At 43.8% G+C, this 16,845-nt stretch overlaps 1 protein-coding gene across 6 annotated transcripts in view; it reads left to right on the forward strand.

The window, feature by feature from the left end:
• The window catches only part of LOC128305218 (protein NDRG3), a 39,795-nt gene continuing 22,950 nt past the window's right edge, over positions 1-16,845 (forward strand). For all 6 annotated transcript variants that reach the window (XM_053042564.1, XM_053042567.1, XM_053042565.1 and 3 more), the window contains exons 1-3: positions 1-107; positions 3,576-3,784; positions 6,019-6,333. The gene's annotated coding sequence lies outside the window, so the exon portion shown is untranslated. The remainder of the gene's footprint in view (positions 108-3,575; positions 3,785-6,018; positions 6,334-16,845) is intronic.

Here is a 16,845-nt window from a genome sequence, read left to right on the forward strand (position 1 = left end):
TGTTCGAACCAGCTTTTCAGCGCGATCGCGAATCGTACTGCGATACCATTTTATTGGTCGCTTCTTATCGTGCACTTCCCCACACGCGAGTGATCAGTGTTTTCTGTGTGAGATAATTTTGTTACGATCGATCGGTTCTTCCCCTAGCCAAATCGCCACACGTTTTGCGAATATTTAGTGGCGGTGTATGTTATTTTCTTGTTCGGGTATTTTGCGACATCAAATTTATGACATTCCGTCCCGTGCCCCCTCCGCCACTGCGGCCGTTTGTTTGGCGACCGTCTCCAATTTCGCCAAAACGCGAATCGCCGTACAAAAGCAGGAGTTACCGTTGCTCTTTACGGTGCCTTCGCCTTTTCGTCCTGACGTAAAACCCACCTTTCGCGCAGTGTGAAGTGCGTGCCGGTGGTTTAGTGTTGTTGGAGTGATTGGCATTTTTCAGCTTTTCGTGAGCGCATGTTGCGATGTTGGGCATTTGGTATCGTGCTGCGGACCGTGTTTTGCGTGTTTTGTATTCACTAGCAAGCGTCTATTGGTGGGAGTTGATTTTGGGACTGGGCGTTTCGGTACACTCTTAGGACATAGCTTTGAATGCATAGAGTGTGCGATCGGTTCGTTGAAACAGGTTGAATTTGAAGCGGAAAGCAGTGAAACGTACCGAGCGGTAAGGGCGGCCACCCGAAAGCCATTGTTCAAATAGGTCACTGTCCAATGATGTGTTTGCTCATGTGTAACCGATGGTGATGCTGGGATCGACAGCAAACAAATTTATTGCCCGCGGTCCCAACGAATTGTTAACGCAAATCCAAAGCCGACTCCGTTCCGTCCGTATCGTGCCGAAATCGGTCCACCAGCGGAAACAGCTTATTATGCAGCTGGAACACTCCTGCTGTGCATCGCGATCGAAGCAGTGTGTGCGATCAGATTAGGGCGTACCCAGGGTGCAAGTGCGCAAAGCCGAGCGCTAGTTAAATATTCACTTGAGCATCAAATCGCGTCGTTAATGTAGCGGCACGTCCCGAACGGGTGAGAGAGCGACAGTGAGGTCACTGGAGCCCTTCCCTGGATGCTGCCTGTTTCGAAGGTCCGGATGGATTCGTGTCGAACGTTTTTCAAAACCTTCCTGAAAGATTCATCGTCCACCTCCCTGCTCATCTCATACTACGACCTGATTAATTTTACTGCTGCCATCTGCTATTTACAATCTAAACATTCAACGCAACCGAACGTGAAGTTAAGGTTTTTTATTATTGAAATTGAATGACCACTTTTTTGCATGTGTCATTGAATGCATTAGACAAATAGTCAGTCGCCACAGTACTTGAAAAGTCCACTCCAGCTGAAAGGTGGCTCTTCATTCGCCTCTACCCCTGCCTGGAGATGGAGGGCTTTTTTTGCCAACTGACATTGCTCAAGTGGATGGTGAATAATTGAAATTTTGTTTACTTCTAAGCATCTCTACGATGTTATCATACAGGTGTGAGTAAGGGGTGGAATTGGGGATGAGACGGAATAGATTTAATTTAGATCCACCGTCAAGCGATTATCGTAGGCGACGTGATATGGAGCGTTGATGGCAGGGTTGTCAAAGACAGCGGATCAAAGATGATGGCAGAGAATTTAAGATTTTAATCATTTGATGTAGTCTGTTCGGACTCAGAAGAAGAGACCGGAGTATGAATAGAACACATCCTCATCGCATCAGTCTCTATGTGAAAGTTAAGTCAGATTTTCAGAACTTCTTCGTAGTTTTACAGCTATGCGTTTGTTGAAAAATACGCCTTTATTCGAGACTGTCTCTTTTATCGGAGATGGCATACTCTAAAAGCATTACAACAACTAAAGAATAGCTGTTGTTTTGTATGTTGTTACTACAAAGGAGAAAAAATGATCAGATGTTTTTCAACTCTACGAAGTTAGGTAGTATCAACGAAATGAAGTTTGACACTCCTTGTATACGTTGGATTATCACACTGCTAGGAATATATTAAATGACATGTAATAAATTTCAATTGATGTATACACTTTGTCTGCTATCTCCGGCCACGTATTCCGTTGCCGTTCAGCTCAGCAACATGTTCTAGTCAAACAATAACAATGCATTGCAACGAACAAGTAGCTGCACCTGATACACCCGTTAAATACCGACCTAGAAGGATAGTACAAACACCCAATTCATCAGGTGCTTGGGCTGTAGGGCAACAAACAAAATCCTTCATTGATCCATCCACTCGTGATGGAATCGCCGATCGAAGCAGACAAAGTTAGTGCGAAGTGGAATGTTCCTGTTCAAAATTGCAGCGCTGGCTGTTATCAACTATCGAAGTAAAGTGAGCTTACCTCACACTAATTCTGGAGAGAAATACCCCAACTCCAAGGGTCCAAAGTCGGCGCGCAAACGAATGCAGTCGTTGCATCGAGAGGAGAGGGAATTTTATGGATTTTACCTTGAAAACCGGTTGATTTGCCATCTAAGTCCAAGGGATTCCCGAAACAAATGAAGCGTCTAGTGCCGGTTGCGCTCACAATGAGAAGATTAAGAGGCGGGCATTAAAGGATTTTTAATGTGTGAGATTACTGAGCATTACTGAGAGCTGCAATTAGAAAGGGGTTTAAAAACATCTTTATTTGTTGCTACATCAACTGGAGATTTGATGAGATGTATGGTGGTCCTCGTAGTAAAAAGTGACCTCAGATCAAAGGTGAGACTCGCGAATCATAGAGTCGCACATGATAATTATTTGTTTTTTTATTGGTTTCACATCAAAACGAACACATTCGTTTGTTTCGGAGACCTCCAAGCCTTGCCAGTTGCGCCAGTCATGCAGTTGTAGCTAGCTGGTCAAGACACAGGTAAAACAACCTTCATCTATCCGTCCATCCACGTCTTCTTGCAGACCGTTTCCTAAAAACTGGTTTCTCCACTGAAACGGGGGAATAGTCCTGCCGGAGATCGCCTTCATCCATCAAGCATCAGGTGTCTTGAGTGAGTGTCTTGTCCGGTGCGCTTGTGACTCCAGTGATACGTGAAATCAGCATAACGATCCAATTGCATCGGGAAAATATAAATGTCTCTCGCGATTTGCAGCAATCGTCTGCGCTATTCGTAAGCCGGTTGACATGTGCAGCAGTTGGGTTGCATGAGGGATGATGCCCCGATGTTTGACGTACGTGCAACCTATGATTAGTGTTTATAACTAATGAACCAGCAGAGATCGGAGGGATCGTACGATGAGGTAACGAGGCAGGTTATGCTCTCTTCTTGTGGCGACTGTCAATATTGGCGCCGTGCCGTGAAGCAGGTGTGATCGAGTGTGTACCAAAATTGATAATGATTCCGCCACAAACGATCCCACTAGTGCTTTCTTCAGCTGAAGCTGCAAAGTGTAATGTACATAAGGCCATCAGTTGTGATATTCCCGTCCACGCTGAATGTAGTGCAAAACCGTGTCCGAAATGAGTCGACGCCGGCCTGAAGTGTTTGTGTTTTTGTTGTTGTTTATTTTCGAATGGCAAAGAGCTGCACAATGCCTGAAGGTTAATGTGAAATTCTCTGCGTTATTTTTTTTTATCAGCCCAGTGCATGGCAGCGTTGTCTGGTGCGCAGCAAAGTGTAGCGAGTGAGGTTTTGTGAGGTGAAGTGCATCAGTGTTACAGATTGTCTGCGAGATCGCGTAACCATCAACCCCGGTGGCAACATTCAAGGAAGAAGCTTGAACGAGTTTTTCAAGCAAAAGCTAGATAAAATGGCAGCAGTCGAAATGGTACACATCGAAACTCCGCCGTAAGTGCAAACCCTTAAATTGATTTTTAATTTTAAATCCTATGTGTGACACAAAATGAGAGAGCTATTAAACTGTTACGTAATCACATCTAGCTAGTTTTAAAGGGAGCATGATTTAATGTAAAATAGGTAATAAATTCCATTTAATGTTCGAAAGGCGAAGCAAAAGACAGTAGCAGATAAGTGGTTAAAAATTCCAAATTCACAACAGGTTCTTTGACGTATTTTGGAAGTTGTCTACGCTACAAGTTTCGAACGGGTTGTTGTAGGGAAGGTGTTATGCGAAGCGGAAGAAAAAATTGAAAAATTATTCAAGTTTGATACGCGTCTGCTATGGACAGGTTTTTTAGGATAAGAAGGCGCCATGATAAGCATTATTCCCGGAATGATGTTCACCATGATGATTGTCAACGTAGAATGGATGGAACAATGGATGATTGAAGTTATGCCCATTCCTAAATCAGTTACCTATTTAAATGTATGATTGACATTTAAGTGTTTAAAGCATTAAATGTTTGTAAAATATGTAAAATATGTTATACATTCGCTACTCTTATCATATAATTATTGACCAATTTCCACTAAATAGTTTTACAAACAGTACCGAATTTCGCATTTCATATTACACAGACTACACAGTGCGTGTAGTCTACCTTTAGGCGCACTGACAACGGGATCGCATAAAAGCTTCTCTGAAAGCTTTATGAGCTTTTTGAAGAGCGGTGCTTCATTAAGCATGATGTTTTATTTAACAATATTCGGAAATTACATAGTATTTCATTTACTGTTTAATCGTGTTATCTAATAGGTTTTAATTTAATTACTAATTTGGAACAAATTAAATTATTTCACAATTTAGAACACGATTAATCCTTTAACACCTGTCCTTTAAAGTAATCCTTAGAAACATTAGTTATATGCTGAAATGTCTAGCACTATTCTAATCTTTGGATAACTTCGTAGCAATTTAACATACATGTATGTATTTTCATTTATTGATTGTGCTAATTTGTGTGGCTGAAAACTTTACCATTTTGGGTATAACCACAGTGCAGGTTATTAGAATGTGTCTTATGAAATAGACTTTTAATTCATACGGAATTGTTGCAAGATATTGTTTTTAGAAAAGATAATGAAAGCTTTTAAAGCAAGCAATATATTTGTGATATAAGTATGAACGAATGATAATAACGAATGATAATAACGATTATTTCAAAAATGTTTATAGTTTGTCATCTTCGATTCATTCGTTTATATTGGACAGTTCATTTCTTCCATCTTTGTTTGGATTGCGCACTGTCAACGAAGTGACATTCAGATGAATGAACATTTTACTGCACTTCCAACAGAATAGAAACGTAAGACAGTGGTAGGCGACTTGGTTTTTGTAGAATTACTTATTTATGGTTTTTAAAAATATTATCAACTTTAATATTAAGATTAATATTATATAACTTCAAAACATTATCTAAAACGTCAGTGCTTTGCAGCTTGTGCAAGAAAATAAGATGATATAAAATTAATATTTTCATCTAATTTTATTTTTCGTTAGAACGGCCTGACCGTAACGACAATATTTTCATCTGAATGAAACAAAATAGTTGTTTTAAAAAATAATTTAATTTTTAATCAACAAGCGGTAAAAATTTAAGGAACACACCACGCACGATAATAAAAACGAATAAAACTTAAAACAGACAGTTTTGAAAAATTCACTGTGCACTGGGATTGTGCACAATTGAAATTGTTAATTCATGTTTTTCTTTCTTAAATTATTTATTTGCTTCATTTAAGTTGTTTAAATAACCATGGCATAATTTATTTATTTACAAAGAAAAATTGCTTTGTTCAGAAACATGTGTTGCCATACCCTGCCTTGGGATCGTACCCGAGAGCATTTATTTGGTGCGCGTTTCAACATCGCTACAATTCATTCATCTGCCGTTGCGTGAGGACGTGCCCGAGTGCGTGAGCTCTATATTGAAGGGTTGAAATTGACGTATAGAGAAAAAAGGCAAAAAAAATAATACGGTGAGAATTTCCATTGCCAACCACCTGGGGCCAGTAGGGGTTGTTTTTTTGTGTGCCTCGAATCAAGCATTAAAGCTTGCCTCAGTGCAGGGAATTGGCGCGACGGTGCGCATCAAAGTGCATTTGCCAGTGAAGCGAGCAAAGTTTTAACTGAGATTTCGTCCGTGGTTTCCGTTTGTCATTTTTCTCTTTGTCGCGTGCAGTTTCAGTGTAAACAACGTGCAAAGGGCCGTGCAAAGGGCGAGTGCTGCGCAGACAAGCGAAGGGCCAGGATAGCGAGGAAAGGGTTCCCGTCCCGTTTCTAGTGGTTGGTGCTGGTTGTGTAATTTTGCTCGGTGACCCCAAATAGCAGGCGTGTGCGCTGCTGTGTGGATTGTTGTTTTCTTTAGTGCAATACGCAGCGTGCGCCAAACGTCATCCGTGGCCGTGGGTCTCGTGGTTTGCTGATTGTTTTGATCGGTTTCTTTGGGAGATTCTGCCCACTCCCGGCGCCACCCCCGTACAGAGAACGAAAGAAGGTATGTACGAATGTGTGTTCCTACTCGTCTTTGTTCTTAAACCCCAGTGCTCCAAATCCACTCGCGTATCCTTTATGTTTTGTTTGGAATAATAGTAATAATAGCCCACAGTGATTAGCGCGTAACAGTACTAGGTACTATTAATATTCGGTAGATCAAATCGGTGGCAGAGTGTGCTAACACTAGACGGTACCGCGGCTTATTCCCTATCGGTAGCTAATAAACAGCGATATCGAACGCCGTAGCGTTCGCTAGAACCATACAGTAGGCATTGATTATTGATTTTCCCTTCACTCATCACACCTTTTATCAAGCGTGTTTCGTAATTTCACTCACTATAAACGATTATTTTCCTCCTCCGGTGGCCCTACGAGCTTAAGGAAAATTTCCTCACATTTTCACCCTTTTGTCATTCGCTTGTTTTTGTCATCCCTGCCACGACTTGTTGTGTAAGAAATCCGTTTCCGTGTGCTTTCCGTGTGCAAGTTTCTTGTAGTGTATAGCGCGTTCGTAGCAGTCTGTAGAGTCTGTTTGTTAGTCGGGTGGTTGACGTCAAGGTAGACACGGTGGTGCCAAAAATCTGTGTCATAACGCATAACTGGTCCTGTTGTGGATAGTGCATCACAGCGAGGGAGCGAGTTGCATTGAATCATCTCCATGCTAGACCCACTCACACACAGACAAAGCAGCACACACACACACGCACACGTAAAAATGTCCAGTCGGCGCCGTGACGTGCTGGGTTTTCCATTCACCCCCTCCCCTCTCTTCAGGTGCTTTACTGCCCCTCGGCCGTTTTTTCCCCCAAATTTCCCAACCCTTTTCCCTCCACCCAAAGCAAAAGCCCAACAGAAGCAAAAGCTAAATGACAGGTGGGAATGCATAGGCGCACCGAGCACCTTCTTTCGAACGCAACTGTCAGATGTGTATCCCCTTTTGCTGAGAGAAACCAGATCCTTGCCTGTTGAAGAGAGAACGCTGGGTCCCGGCTGTGAGCCGAGCGTGAGAAAACAAGATGGCCAGAGCAGCCCAGAGCACTGGGCAGTGGAAAATGAGCAAGAGTAGACATTTTTTGTTGCTTTGCTGCTTAATATCCTGTCAGTTTTGTGTGGAGCTGCAAACGTCAGTATCCTTTCGCCAGTCTTGAGTACGGAAACGGGTAGAAAGCGTTACACAACAGCGTTCCAGAAATTCACGAACCCAGAACCTTGCAGCCACACTGGTGTTCCGTTGTTCCCCAAAAGCAGCCCCAGTCTCCTGTGCGGGATCCGTTCTGTTCGGGAAGTTCCAAGTTACTTTAGTCGTGTGTGAATCTCGTCGACGCATTGCACGTTTTGTGAAAGGTTTTTTTTGTTGTTGTTGCGAGCATCTAGTAGCCTGCGAAGCAGAATCCTTCCCCAAGCCAAAGAGCCCCTGGTCGACTGGTCTGTAATAGTTCGATTTGTTGAGCACCGCGTATCTCACCGAACAAGGTAATTATGAACGATTATCCTTCTTTGTACCTTCTTAAAACGCGTAGAATTTTGGTCATGTGTGCGTGTGTGTTTTCAATTGTTGTAAACGACGTATTCGGTCCATCATACAAGTTGGATAACCAGGAGCCTCCATCGCAATAAAGCGTGTGTGTTGTGAGAAGGGTAGGAAGGGAGCGGGGGGAGGGGAGGGGAGGGGAGGGTTAACGTTCGATACATCTGTGCAGCGCGTTCGGGGCAACTTCCTGGAACGAACGTCACACGAGATTGTTTTTCGAGTAGTCTGCAAAATGTTACATAAGCGAACCATCGTCCTCAGCAGGCTACCCATGAGGGGGATTCGTCACTGCACGGGAAAAATGGAAAAGTTTGTACCAACGCACACTTGCACATACACACACTGGAAAAATCCGCACACACACACACACACTAACATACATACACGTATATTTGCTCATGGCCTACTACTGACAGTTGGCAATGGTAAAGGAATTTTCTCTGGCTGGATCAAATAATGGGGGCTTTCTCTCATCGCGGAAGGAGCGTGAGAGTTATCCTTTTTGGACCGATTGAGAGAGCAAGAGAGCAATTGCAAAAAGGGAAAACGTGAGCGGAAAAATCCGTCCCCTCCCAACCCCCGGTCGAGGTTTTCACCACCACAAATGAAATTAACGAACGATCTGCGAATGTGGAGAGGTGTTTTGGTTGTGTGGAGGGGTTGTTTTCCGGAAGCGATGCAGCTACCGACGCCAAGAATGGGAATGACAATCAGACAACGTTGGAATTCTCTTGCGAAAAGGTTGGTACGGCATTGGGCCACCCCATGCGCTATGGTTACCCGTTTGGTGCCCGTTTTGACATCTGGACACGCTTGTTATGCTGTCAAGACTGGTGACTTGACGTAACGGAATGGTAAGAACGTCTTCTCATCTACCTGCTAAATGGTCGGTGTGCGACATGAGTGCGCACAGGAGTAACCGGCAATCGTGCCGGGGACAGGGAGCTCATTTGAATGTCACCTCCGTCATCCGGATGGTCCGGTGGATGCCCAACTCGGAAGGTAGTGTTGTCCTTTGCTTACATAACATCGCACCTTCCAGTCGCAATCAGTTCGAACGGCAGCGATTTAAGAAGCGGCCTCTGGTTCGTGCCCAGTTCGCGCTTGGTTGCCCTTTCCGTATTCTAAATGTTTCATGTTTCACTCCTCCCTCCCTTAATCCTCCAATGCATCGATTGGTCTTGGTGGTCAGAGTGACGTAACTTACCCCTTTTGCAGTTGGTTGTGGCAAAAAGGTACGGTACCCCGGTTCCTGTCCTGCAGCGGGCAGTGCTAATATTTACACTTCTATTTAAGCTCTCTTATCAGGGCAGAAAAGTGTGCTTTGCTGGACGATTGCCAGGCACGTATGATCCCATGTACTTTCAGCCGTCACTGGAGCGGTCAGTAAGTGGAGCAAACTTATAGTATTGTGTTTTACCCAATCATACTAAACTCTGCAACAGTTGCACGTCGAACCAATTTGTGGCATTATTTGAACAAAATCTACTTGCGAAATGTCCCCAAAAAATGGCTTGATTGTTTTATCGATTGCCCTAGCTGGGGAGGTTCGTGAAATGTGTAGTCGGAGGATGGCTTACGGAATGGGCAAATAGTTTAAAATTATGTTTGCTTGTCATGAAACTGATGTTGGTCAATATTGTGGAAGTTCTTGTTCCATCAAGTTTTATGTCTGGTATGGAGTAAGACAAAGGCAAGAACTGCAAGAAGCTTAATGTCTTTTTAAATTTCTCAATACATTTGAAGATTCATATAGTTATTGTTACGAATATTTTTTTACATAATTTTCAAACAGATATCGTAATGTTTTATTAGGTCGAGGAGCTAGTAGAGATGTGGTTCGAATCAGTATCTTCGGGATATTGAACTCATTACCGAGAGTTTGAGAACAATTCTTCATGTAATAAAGTTATCAACTGGATGACATTTGTCTACAACATTTTAAAGCCTTACGACTATAGACTGCGTTTTGAGGATCCCAAGAGATGGTTAAGTTATGTATAAAAATGCGAAATCTCTCTCAATACTTTTAGTTTGAGTATTTGAAGTCGTTATTATAAAGCAAGAGTCCTAAACATGACGCCCTTATGTTACTTCGCTTGATGGATATTAAACTAAATAAATTTAATAAAATGAGATTTCAAACGATGATGTGTTGATGTGTGAAATAGTAATCGTAAAAATCAATTCACCAAATGCCAAAAACAAAATTAGACATTTAAGTGTTACTCAAATCACAATCTTGATAGAATGCACGATTAATGGAATCAATTAGGTAAGCGAGCAGCAAATCTGGTTGTGGCCTAAACTCACATTTAATTAGTAACACCAAAGAGCAAACCCCCTAACGAAAGTCATGCAACGGTAGCGGCAGTTACTTTGCTGAACTGCCCAAAATGGACACGAGATTCGATTAGCTCGGACGATTACACCATGAAATGGAGTGAATCAGATATTTCAAACGCAACTTCATCTCATCCCGCTCCCATGTGTGCTACCAGAAAAAAGCTTGCAGCTCTTTTGCCCGTCATCGCCATCTGCTCACACGGCATCGTCCTTGGAATCCTTCGAGTCCTTGGCAAGGTTCCATGCTGTACCGGGTCCTATTGTTCTTACCACAACCCGGGCGGTATGGGGAGGTCACATATTTCTTCCCGTGTTTCAACAAGGTAGCATAATAGTGTTCGTTGGGCATTGTTATTAATTGGCCGTTGGCATTGTGGATCGTTAATTAGGCATGCTTGGGCCAACCTGTCTTGCGTATCCTTCCGCCCCATTCTCTGCTGCGTTGTGAAGAGCAAAGAAAGTGGCCATTTGGAGCAACGAAAATCGACCGACACATTGTATAAACTCACATTTTAGCAGCCGTTTGTGTTGCGGTAGCTGGCGGTGCTACGAAACTTTTAGTTACGTAAGCGCGAATGAATAAAAAACTCCCCAAAAACAAAACAACGCGCAACGAAAAAAAAGTAAGTCGAAATGGATGTGCTTTCGGAAGAAATAAAATCCATCAAAAGCGACGAACGCTGAAGCAACGGAGCAACAGCAGTTCGGTCCGATCGACCTTCACCTTGGTGTGTGTCTCGAAAGAGCCCCCACCGGCAAGAAGGTTTGGGGCTGTGTGAGCATTGTGGGGGACGGTATTTTCTATTGCCATGCTGTTTGAGTTGGAGAACACGATTCCGGTGGCAAACTAGGCGTGCACCGAAAGACATGTCCAACATGGACTGCAGGAAAGCCGTGGACCTAAGGAAGAAGAAAAAAAGGCAACAGAAATAGCAAATCGAAAGAACGAAGCGACATTCAGTTGGGTCATTTTGGAGTCATGTTGTGCGTTTCCTTTTCGGTTCGCTGTGCATCGGGGTGGTGTCATTAGTATTCAGTGCCAAAGATGTGTGTTTGGCATCGGATGTAACCATCGGTGGACATTTCCGCTACGATGCGGTTCAAGTCAGGTCGTGGTGGATGGTAAGCACCATGAGGCTGTTCAAATGTCTCCTATTTTAAATGTGCGTTGCCTCAAACCGGTTTCGGTTGGTGCTTAAGAACAGGATCCTACGAGTAACGTGTTAATATGCTGTTGGTGGTATCGTAGGCATGGGTTTTGTATTTCGCAAACAGCCATATTGCTTTTTTTTTATTGGAAATAGGAAAAAATATAGCTAATGCGTCCAAAAATTGTTGTATGAAACATATTATCACTAACGAAGGTGTATATAAATATTGTTCTTATTCAATACATCTAGAACTAGAGCGTTTCTCGACTGCTCTGTACACTCACAAAGAAAAGAGAAAGGAATGCCAACGGCACAATAAGCACAATTTTATCGTGTACGCCACGTGACACTCACTGTTTGGTCGCCGTAGCCACAGCTTGATGCACATAACCGGCCGCAAATGCTTGCGTATCGGCTGCACTAAAGTGCAGTCGTTAGTAACGCCGCACTTGCAACGTTGCATACAGCACAAATAGGTCGCCGTGCTGTGTACGGCCGCCGTACTGGTACTGGGTTTGTATGCGTGACAGTGTGCCTGCTGTTGGATTAGGTTTGGAAAACGTTAATGTACATTATTGATCGAGGGCAACATCGCTAAAGCGGCCCCCGGTAGACGCGTGTGATCGATGCCAGTTTTCGATACGTGTGAAAATGAAACGATGCTCGTACATATGGTGTAGCTTTATTGAACGTTCCCACCACTGTTTTGCCCGCGTACGATGGACGATGGGCAGGGTACCCCGGGTTGGATATGAATAAATGAGTAAATGCTGCGGTCGTTGCATGAACCCTTTGTCCGCCAAAAATACACTCCGCCCGGTGGAATGAAAATTGAAGTGTTGGTGTGGTGGTAAAAAAGGGTAAAATAAAAACGAAAACTTTATTTCGCACCACCCAGGACGATGGTGAAAGATTCGCTAAACTTTATCCCAAAACCTGGGGGTGCTGGGCGAAATTCATCCCAAATCGTTGGTTTTCTTCGCTTTGCCGCCCGTTGCTAAGCGGCTTATGCCGATGAAAAGGAGCGTTGTCGCGTGACCAAGAAACCGACAAAACCGATCGATGCCAAGCCCGAACGGAAGCCATGGGAATGTTTTCCGACCCCGTAAAGGTTGATGTAAAGTTATGGCAATGAACGACAAGTAATTCACACCGTAGAGGAGCGCGACATAGAATACAGCGACTCGTGTGGGTTTGGTGAAAGTTCTTCTCACAAATCACCAACCCGAGAGGGTGGCTTTTGGGAGTAGACGAAACGTTGTGAAAATGTATTGTCTTGTGCAAGAATTTCCCGCACTACATTCCACATAACCAACCAAGCAAATGAGACGAGGTGTTGTACAAAATGATCTCGTCTCCCGCATTCTAGTGTCGGAAGTTCTTGTTTCATTTTTAAGCACCAGCGGGAAACGATGGAGCTAGAATCTGCCCCATTTCTATGTGCTATGTACACGATGAAGAATAGTTGGGAACCTTTCATCAACGTCAATTCAATGAGCCTCCCTTAACACGGAGGATTGGGATAGGGTACCAACCGCGCGGTATCACCCGAATGTCGTCGACATTTTCGATAACTTTCCCCGGGTATTGGAGATACGCCGAATTGAGAACGAATGGATGCGGGCATCCACAAAATTCCCCACCGGGCTGCTTTGGGGAGATGAAAAATTAAAACCCCGGTCATGCCCGGTGGAGTTCCTGGATGGATCAGTCAAAGACTGAGCTGTGGGGCACGAGTACGGCGAGTCGTCCGATTAGGTTTCCAGCATGGTGATGACTGCGTTTGACACCGTGCTCTCTGGGACGTTTGGCACATAAGGACCAATTAATGAAGATGGCCGATGTCATCAACACGTCAGCGCAAAGGACTGTTCTGAGCAGCCATTCCCATTAGGGGCTTATCTTGACCAACATGTTCTCGCTGGAATGGGCTTTGAATGTCAGACACAGCGTTTGGACCGTTGTTGAAATGGAATGAGATGATGGACGCATTCCAAAATGGGTCCTTTAGTGTGGGATAACTTCAACATACTATTGTTGAACATTTGTACAGAAAGGACATACAGAGCGATATGAGGTTTATCCAAATCACAAGATAATAAATGACTATTCAATAAAGTTTCCTTATTCGTCGTTCATGCACCAATCACCGATGCACCTACAAAGACACCAAATTATCCTCATTTTGTCTGTCATATTGAATGTCATTCGCTGGAGGAAGCGAAATTTGATAGCTCTAATCAACTCCAGCTCGTCCTCCAGATCGTCGGAAAAGGTAGTTCGTTTTGTGTCACGCAATGGCACGCGCAAACTTTTGCATCCCTTGAGTTGTCACACCTTCTTTTGCCTATTGGGCGCTAACGCTGACGGCGGGTAGTTGTATCAATTTTCATGCAATCAAGCTCTCATTCGAAGAGTGCTGCGCGCTGTTAGTACACGGTACCGCAAACACTCCCCACTCACAACCCTTGAAGTCTTCAGCCCCCGCAGCCGGTTATCCTTGGGCGCAGTGACTGAGGCGTAGTTCCGCCGCACCGATCTGATTTCTCTCCTCGTCAGACCCCTTTAATACTCTCGGCCCGACCGAGCCAAGCTTATGGAGGTAAACACGACAACCACTTTGATGTTAGCACGGATTTTCAATTCGGACCGACATTTGACACTCGTCAAAAGGGGTGGTTTTGGTGGGACGAGCACACGATCCCAACACGCAGGAACTTCTTCTTGGTTTTCGAAGGGGTCGGGGATAAATCAGTGCAAAGTTATGCCCAACGGTGGAAGCCCTTTGCTAACGACTTCTTGTTTCTTGTGCTGCGCACATTTGTGTACGTTCAACATCTGCAACATCAGACCGTACCCGAGTGGTCGATATTTATTCATGACAGTGACACCATTAGTTGTACCATCATTGAATGAAAAATGGTGCCGTCTTCACTGGAACTGCTGCACAGCCGTGCAGGGGTTTGTCTTTCGGTCTGGCTCAAGTCCCAAAGTCATAAAACAATATTTTCTCCACGGACGGTGGAACGCCTTAAGCGCTAGTGCCGTGTGTCGTGTGACCACCGTAACCATTGGGACCATTTTTCAACCCACGTCCACGAACGGCTTATTAATTCAATCTCGAGCGTTGTCGCCTTAGCCGGGACGGATGCAGTGGGCACTGCATCGTTCCGTACCAGCCCGAAACGCGTCACAAACAACATCTCGTAATGTGCCGGAGAGTTTACTCCATTAGCTAGATGCGATTCGCAGTGCGACTGCAGGCAGAACGTTTCGCCTGAGCTTCGCTGCAGTAGTTCGCTAAAGTAATCCACGAGACAGAGCGGTTGATAACGTCGTGTGTTTTTACGGGGTCACCGTAGAATGATTCATAAGTTTTAATGAATAAATTTCTTGCTCAAGCTATAAATGATGGGACAACTTTTCTCGCACAACTCCTCGCACATAATCCTTGGCATGGTTGTGTGCGGTTCGCGGTTGGCTGACCTCGGGAAGACCTACTTATGCGTTACGGTTGGCGCAGTTTAAAAAGCGGTTGCTATTAGGGAGGTGACAATGAATGTGAGGATCAGTAAGCAACATGGAAGTAAGTAAAGGAATCGTACTCTGGTTGATTCTTCAGCCGAGTCTGGCTGGTGGTATTCTGATCAGTCGTCTATGCTTGACAACATCACAAACATGGTAGCCCACACCCTGGATCGACGGGGAGTAAGGAATCGCTCGTTGCGATGGTAGCTTGCATAATCAAGCGGATTAAGATGGTCGAGTGAGCAACAGTATTTTCTTTCAATGACGGCCATTCGGCGGAGCAGTAAAGAATGTTCCGGTTGAACGTTTGTTTTTGCTGATACTTTGATGTCGTATTGCGCTACCACCTTATGCAATATTCCTCGATTGGTGTAGAGTAGTGTTGGGCGGATCGGATTAGACCGAATTCTTGGATTCGATCCTTCATCGGAAGAATTCAGAATTCAATCCCTAAATAAGGATCCTCTGGATAGGTATCCAAAAAATCCGTATTAGTCATGACGAGAATCTGGGATCGAAATCCAAAATAACAGATTAGAACATGTAATTGGGAAACACATAGTTTTTTACGTAAATGGAATCATTATCCATAAATTCGAATGCATAAAAATTTTGTTTTTTAAATATTTCTCTTCCTCTTTGGTTGCCTTATAGACACTTTGAATTCGGATGATGCTCTGAATCATCTTGCATCTTATAAAAACACGACGTTTCCAGAGTTAATACATCTTCTCTGTTATGTTTATAAATATATTCTGTATAATTAAAAAACATATGACACTCTAGATCCCAAAGTAATCCCTCGGATCGGACTCGGAAGATCGATCCCAATTCGGATCCGGATCGGTCGAACCGAATGGGAACGATTTTTCTCATCACTAGTGTAGAGTGCTTTACGTTACTGGAACACTTTTCTCTTTATGAATTCCCCAGCCACAGTGACAAGGAATAATCAGGCGACAAATTTAAAAGACTAGATATCACAATTGAATCAACCGAAGATAATCTTATGCACAGCAGGGTATCTTTCTTTTCGCGATAAAGCGACTTCGCGTTGACGTTCCGTGCGTTCGTTGTGGAATCAGTGCGACGCATCACAAAGAATGCGCAATTTTACTGAAGAAGTAATATCTTTGAACGGCACGAAGACAATGGGGGTTGCAGGATGATTCGTCTTTGTGTCCCTCGTTCGCTGTTCTGAAATCATCCTCTCGGTTGGATGGCTTTCATGTTGCGGTAATAAAGTTATCAATCGAATTTGTTCGCTCGAATGCTTCATCTCGGTTGTGATGTTGAAATTGAATTGATGGCAGCAGTAAAATAAAAAAAGCTGCACTGTAATCTCGATACCTCGATAAATCGGCACAGTACAACCTTGGGCCTGACACATCATGGGTAGCAACCTACATTTAAATGCGGATGTCTCTGGATGGGATAAAGTAAGCGGAAGCCCACACGGATTGGACGAATGATCAATTTCGCACATTTGTGTATGCTAATCGATTACAGTTTGTTGGCTTCGATGAGTCAATACTGGGATGATTGTGCACACATTGACCATGGAAGCGTTATACGTGATAACGCTCAGGTGCTGTCCACATGATCGGCTTTCTCATCCGAAGAATCATCGTGCGTATTAGCTTAGTGTTGAATTTTTCACTGTTTAGTGATGATCCAATGAATTGTAACACCTCGATTATTCAGCTAAGGCTGAATAAGGCCGGTTAGGCTGTCCTGCATTATGATGCAGACTGAGTCATCGATGATTTGTCTATTAAATTTTTGTCCAATCAGGTCCAATATTTGTTTGGATCACTCAGATATACGAATCTTCAACACATAAACCGTCCGAACCGTCGAACCGAGTAGGTTCTCAGAACATTCATGAATCTCCAAAGCTTCGAGGATTTGAAGACTCAGCGTTATTTATTAGGTCTAAAGAAGGATTGAAATTTAA

The sequence above is a fragment of the Anopheles moucheti genome, chromosome 3 (assembly GCF_943734755.1).
Source record: "Anopheles moucheti chromosome 3, idAnoMoucSN_F20_07, whole genome shotgun sequence".
NCBI classification, from domain to species: domain Eukaryota; kingdom Metazoa; phylum Arthropoda; class Insecta; order Diptera; family Culicidae; genus Anopheles; species Anopheles moucheti.